The sequence below is a fragment of the Danio rerio genome, chromosome 15 (genome assembly GCF_049306965.1).
Source record: "Danio rerio strain Tuebingen ecotype United States chromosome 15, GRCz12tu, whole genome shotgun sequence".
Taxonomy (NCBI): Eukaryota; Metazoa; Chordata; class Actinopteri; order Cypriniformes; family Danionidae; genus Danio; species Danio rerio.
Genome location: NC_133190.1, coordinates 38,921,999 through 38,929,034, shown reverse-complemented (window position 1 = coordinate 38,929,034; position 7,036 = coordinate 38,921,999). Strand labels below are relative to the sequence as shown.

Genomic DNA, 7,036 nt, shown 5'->3' with positions numbered 1-7,036 from the left:
CATGCACACGTACCATGAAGCCACAAAAGTCAATCTGAGTTTATCAAAGCTTCATCTATTTGCCATGCATATGCATAATTGGGCATTGATGAATTTATGTCTGTATTCATTTTTGTGTGTTGGTGAAAATGGCCTTTATGTCTAATTTTGTCATGTTATATTTATTAATTTTACTCTTACTAAAATAGGAACTCATTAACTGATGAAAAAAATACTTGACTTAACATGAAAGTGCAAAATTAAACGAAATCTTTATTTTGATGTACTATTTTAAACATTTTACAAGCATTTAGTGAAATTCTGACTTATCAACTATATATTAATTATTTACATTGTTCATTTTTTTTACCATCTTATGTTCAATATCAACAAAATATAACGTGCATTCATGCATACATTGTTCTTAAATTTAATTTTCATCCTTTTTTATTCAAAATCAATCATAAAATCCATTTTAAAATAAAACAAAATTGTATTAACTTATATGAAACCATACACTACCTGACAAAAGTCTTGTCACCTATCTAAGTTTTAGGAGCTAAAATAATAACTTGACTTCTTGTTGATGATTTGGTATCAGATGCGGCTGATATGAAAGGCAAAGGCCTCTAGATTTCACTTATTTTTATTCTAACTATTTAATTAGGACAGTAAGGTCTGACTTTGCTTAGACAAAAGTCTTGTCACTTAACAGAAATAATGTACAGTACAGAACAAAGTCATGGTGCAGAGGAAAAAGAATGCATATTGTGTATGACTCCCATGAGCTTGGAGGACTGCATCCATACATCTCTGCAATGACTAAATAGTTTATTAATAAAGTCATCTGGAATGGCAAAGAAAGCGTTCTTGCAGGACTCCCGGAGTTTATCAAGACTCTTTGGATTCATCTTTAATGTCTCCTCCATCTTACCCCAGACATTCTCTATAATGTTCATGTCTGGTGACTGGGCTGGCCAATCCCGGAGCACCTTGACCTTCTTTGCTTTCAGGAACTTTAATGTGGAGGCTGAAGTATGAGAAGGAGCGCTATCCTGCTGAAGGTCTTTCCCTCTCCTGTGGTTTGTAATACTGAATGTAAGCCAAACCATGAGTTTTCCTTCACCAAATTTGACAGATTTCTATGAGAATCTTGGGTCCAGGTGGGTTCCAATAGATCTTCTGCAGGATTGGTGATATAGTTTAACAAATAATTCATCAGAAAAATCTACCTTCTGCCACTTTTCCAAATGATCAACTAAAAGTCAAGTTATTATATGTTGCTCTAACAACTAGGATCAACGACAAGACTTCTGTCAGGTAGTGTTTTCTTACCAGATTATTCATCAAAATAAAACATATGTTTTTTTTTTAAATCTTGCTGTTATTTTTGCAATATTTAGTAAACAATTAAATGTAAATTGATGCACAGCATTATTAAGAATTATTATTGATCAATCAATTCATAATGGTACATCATTACAATGAGCATTTATCCATGAACTGCAGTCACTTTTGTTTATGAAATGAATTGGGGAAAAAATCCACAAGACTGTGTAACTACATATTTTCGTCAAAGAATGTTATCAAGAATTTCTTGCATTAAGTCGCTCTCATTTTCATTTTTGTTGACATTTTTGTAAGAAATGTAGTTATGTTCATCGGTGCACGCGAGGCTTATCTAATTCTGGGTGCGTTCATAACTCCCCAAGTCTCTTGCACTCTCATGCGATGCCTGGATCACTGTGAAAGCTATCATGTTCAAGAGAGCATGGGGATCCTGAGAGCCGGGGCCAGACATGACGGTCTTCCTCTTTTAAAAGAGCATCGTCATGGAGACGCTTCCGACACCACACAACGTTCAATGGCAGAGATATTCACACACACGCAACTGCAAATGCCTGCAATTAAAAAGATGTTCTTCATTTCACATCCACCTGGACGCAAGACGATGGACTTGAAGATAAGCGATCGAAAACACTGATAGGATCTCACGCACACACACATCTTCATGTCTGATTATAGTTAAATGGGCTTGTGTTGAGTCTGGTCGCTATACACACAGATCTGGCCTCACCCAGAGGATTTTGGGTAACGGAACACTGCAGATCCACATCTCAATAAGTGTAGAAACAGGCTTCCTCTCTCTCGTTTCATCCCGCGTCTTTCTTTCAGTCCCTCACTCTTACTTTCTCATGCCATCATAATATATTTCTCTCTTCTTTCCTGTATCGTGACCAGAAGAGTAAAAACAAACGATTGATATGTTTTAACTAAAGAAAACAAGATATTATGAGCAGCTGATCCATAACATGAAGATACTTTTAGGATGCATGTAAATTAAATGTGATTTAAACTGTTTGCTTTTTGTGAATCTCTTTAAAGCACAGAGAGATTTCAATGTGTTGGTTGCTTTTTAAATGCAATTGTAGACTGATCAGACCTGATCAAAGGTGAATGATGCTAATTGGTGTAAATGGAGTTTAAATATTTCAGGTTTGATCACTTTTTAATACTTCTAGCGGCAGTTGAAAACACACTGGAACACATTGCTTTCACAGTATTAAGCTAGAGTAATCAAATGCATCAGGAAATACAGCTGAAGGTATGTCAATAGCAAATTCAAGAATTCACACTTAGCTGATAATCAATAAAGCGTATTTGGCATGCTGTCCTGGGAGAAAGCCCTGAGTTCGTAATATCCTTGAGTCCGGGGCTTCCTCCCAATAGAAGGGCGAGAGTGGAGTTGGAGCTCAGGTTGGTCTCTAAAACTCCCCTGCTTGTCGCAGTGTGAGAAGTGTAAACTAAGGTTGTCTTAGGTGATTATTTGGTTTAGTTAATTGGCTATGGTTTATGTTTATGGACTGTGGGAGGAAACTGGGGAACCTGGAGGAAACCCATGCAAACACGGGGAGAATATGTAAACTCCGCACAGAAACACCAACCAGCCCGATAGAAGGTTGGACCAGCGGTGTTCTTGCTGTGAGGCAACAGTCTAAGCCACTGGGCCATTGTGTCGCCCTATCGAAAAAGAGGGAGGAAGTAGGGGTGGAAGGGGGGGTTAAGCTTCAAGATAAAGATAACTGGAGTGGAAAAACACTGGTTATTTATATTGCTTCCTTAATCATCTGATAGGGTATATTACGGAGCTAATGAGGAGCCAGCCTTGTTGATCATAAGCACGTAATCCTCTTGAAATTAGTTTAGAAATAAACCACACTTAATGAATCACAACTGACCCCTTGTGACCTACAGTATATTAAATGCATGATAATACTAGGAATATGGTCATAAGTTTTGCAAACCAGTTCAAACATTTCACCTTAAAGCTCTCTTTAAAAATAAAAACGCTCGAATTGGTTCTACTAGACATTTATTATGTTTACATGGACACCAATCATCCGATTTTCATATGATTACGACAATACTCTGATTAGGAGTCTATGATGTAAACAGCAATTTTTGAGGACCTTAATCCGACTAAAGTCATAATCGAACAAAACAGAAATGGAGTTAAGACATGTAGAGTATGCGGATTTTCATTGCATTATTGAAGTGCAGTACAGACATGTAAACAGCGCATTCAAACTATTACATTAATGTAGGATAAGTATGTAATAAGATTTTCGCCGCATTTTGCTACAGGATAGTCTATACACACACGGCTGTTTGACACTATTCTCTGCACCTACTGAATCACTCAAGGACCACAGACATATGCATCGCAAGTTGCGGAGGGTTTTTTTCTATACAGTGTGCGGTATTAAATTCCATCAAAACAACACTCTTCCAGCAGTTTATACTTGCATCCAATATCTCGTTTGTCATGAGGGCATGCATGAAATGTTCTTAAATGAAAGTGAAAGTGCTAAACTACATGTAAAGTCAACAAAATAAAACTGAAACAAGCTAATTTACATAAAACTTTGGAGGAAATGTGGATATCGTGGTGAGGCAATGATGTTAATCGATCTATGTGCTATAACCTGTAAAATGGGATCATAAAAGAAACATTCAAAAAACATCTCATGTAAACACCTTAATCATATTATTGTCTTATTCAGATTAAGGCAAATAGTTAATTACTGATACCCATGTAAACGTAGTCATTGGTTCTTATAGACATCAAGTGGATTAGATGGGTTTGACAAATTTACATAAGTTAACCCTGTCTATTTTCTAAATTCATGTTACTGATTTCACAGTGAACAATTTATCCATGCATGTTGTATCTTTTGAAGGTTTGATTAAGAAATATATGTTTAAACTTTGCAACTTCTCCAGTAATTGTAGAACCTAGAATTCATTCATTAATTTTCCTTCGGCTTAGTCTCTGATTTATCAGAGGTCGCCACAGGGAAAAGAACCACCAACTATTTCAGCATATGTTTTACGCAGCGGATGCTTTTTCAGCCTCAACCCAGTACTGGGAAAACAATATACTACGGCCAATTTAATTTATTCAATTCACCAACAATGCATGTCTTTGGACTGTGTAAGAAAACGGAGCGCCCGGAGAAAACCCATGCCAACACGGGGAGAATATGCAAACTCCACACAGAAATGCCAAATGGCTGGGACTAGAACCAGCGACCTTCTTGTTGTGAGGCAACCATTGTGCCACCCCTACACCTTGAATGGCTAAATTAAAATTGCTCTGCTAGTTTGGTGATTTAAATAAGTGCCAATGCTGACACACAAATATTGGTGTGAACCACACGTGGACCAAGATGTCTAAATAGATGATCTCATTTCTCCTCCAAACAGACTCTGAATGGGTTTGAGTGAAACACTTGAATTTTTGTTCAAAAAAGTCTAAATGAACCAAAGACTAGTGCTGTAATGATGTCACAAGATGTGACCATGAAGAAGAATGTTTAAGCAAACTTGGGTTCTCAAGTAATGGTCACAATGTTGCTAATTACATTAACATACATGTGTTGACTGTTTCACATTCTTGACTAAGTACATGGTACTTTTTTAATACCACCTCAGATGAGGTTCCAAGTGAGACATTGCATGACACATTCACTCTGCTGGTCACTGATTTATCCAAGAGAACTAAACCATCAACACGACACAAGACAACAAACCCACTAAATAGTCAAGTAGTCTGCAACAGCCACTGCTATATCATTGGTTCGCATGACTACACAAAGAAAAAGACATCTGAAATGGCAGCATCATGATCAATAAAAGTCCAATGAAAAAGTTTTCAGGAAGTAGAGGCAGCACAACTATAGTGATCCCACACACTTTAAGAGGTACTAAACTGCAGTAGACATGCAAACCAAGCGGCGCTAAACCAAACCGAGTCATGTTGTGCTAAACTATACTGTACTGAGCAGTGGAAAGGTGGCTTAAGAGAACTAAAGTTGTGTCACTTTCCTATTTGAAGTGTTTCACATAAAACATTCTTTAACATCATGCATCACCAATATTTGTTTCCTAAGAAAAGATGAGTTACTCTACAAATGTCTGATCTTTAGAAGACATTTTAAACTGAAGTTTTTTTATGTTTGTTTTTTTTCTGGAATTTTTAAAAAATCCCAAAGTCTTTAATAAAAACTAAAATATTTCAGTTTGAGCTCGAATACAATTCAAATTAAATTAAGGCAAAACCAAATGAAAAAGGCATCTGAAATGGCAGCATCATGGTCAGTAAAAGTCCAGCAAAAAAGCTTTCAGGAAGTAGAGGCAGCACAACTATAGTGATCCCACACACTTTAAGAGGTACTAAACTGCAGTGGAAATGCAAATCAAGCTGAGCTAAACCAAACCGAGTCATCTTGTGCTGAACGGTACTATACCGAGCAATGGAAAAGTAGCTTAAGAGAACTAAAGTTGTGTTACTTTCATTTACAGTCCATACCAAATGATCCTTGAAAATGGAATTACAAGTGTGAATACTCCCTTAATCGTCAAAACCAGGGGTCACCAACCTCAGTCCTGGAGGGCCGGGTGTCTCTGCAGGGTTTAGCTCCAACTTGCCTCAATGCTCCAGCCTGGGTGTTTCAAGTATACTTAGCAAGACCTTGATTAGCTTGTTTAGGTGTGTTTGATTAGGGTTGGAGCTAAAATCTGCAGGACAACGGCCCTCCAAGAACATGTGAGGTGACCCCTGGTCTAAACCTTACAAACAAGCCGAAATTTGCTTCTGTTCAGTGAAATACTGCACTGTTACGATTTAAATACTATTTTCAATAATCAATTTCGAGTCTTTCACATAACACATTTCTTTACATCATGCATCTCCTATATTTATTTCCTAAGAATAGATGAGTTATCTCACAAATGTCTGATCTTTAGAAGACATCTTGAACTGTTTTTTTTTTTTTTTTTTTTTTGAGTTTTAAAAAAATCCCAAAGTCTTCAATGAAAACTAAAAGATTTCAGTTTGAGCTGGAATACAATTTGAATAAAATTAAGGCTAAAGCAAAGAATCAAAGCAGAGCAAGTCACGTTTATTTCAGCTCTACACAGTAGGCCTAAGGACTCCTTAGAAGATTAACTGAACATTCTACATCTATGAAAGAGCAATAAAATATTTCTGAGGTACAGGCGCATCTGATTGTATCTGTACACACACACACACACACACATGCACGTCTCCTGGCTTCCCCTCTTGGTGTCCTCTGATTTTCCAAAACATTTTACTGAGAGAGAGAGAGAGAGAGAGAGAGAGAGAGAGAGAGAGAGAGAGAAGGAAAAGTGAAAGAGAGAGAGGGATCATCGTAGGGTCTCTGTGGAAATTTTGGTGTGGTAGACAGGCCTGGCCGCTCTGCTCTTTATTTAACAGTGGGAGTAAAGAGAGATGAGCTCTGTGTGTGCAGATAAATATAGTGTGAGAACAGGCAGTCTGCTGGGGAACTCTTCACAAGTCAACGCCACCTGACTTTCTCAGACCGACAGAGACCTGAGCTCCCTTTTCCCCTGTTAGCGATCAAATGCAAGATGCAGGAGACCATCCATAAGCACGCAGAGGTTGCCAGATGCTCATAGTTTATATACATGCCAAAGAGACGGAGATAACTCCAATGTTTCTTATTAAACCTAT

General features: G+C 37.5%; 1 protein-coding gene across 1 annotated transcript in view; it reads right to left on the bottom strand.

The window, feature by feature from the left end:
- Positions 1 to 431: 431 nt before the first annotated feature.
- masp1 (MBL associated serine protease 1) overlaps positions 432 to 7,036 on the bottom strand; it is a 67,723-nt gene continuing 61,118 nt past the window's right edge. Inside the window, exon 15 of the mRNA XM_073922594.1 lies at positions 432 to 2,205. The gene's annotated coding sequence lies outside the window, so the exon portion shown is untranslated. The remainder of the gene's footprint in view (positions 2,206 to 7,036) is intronic.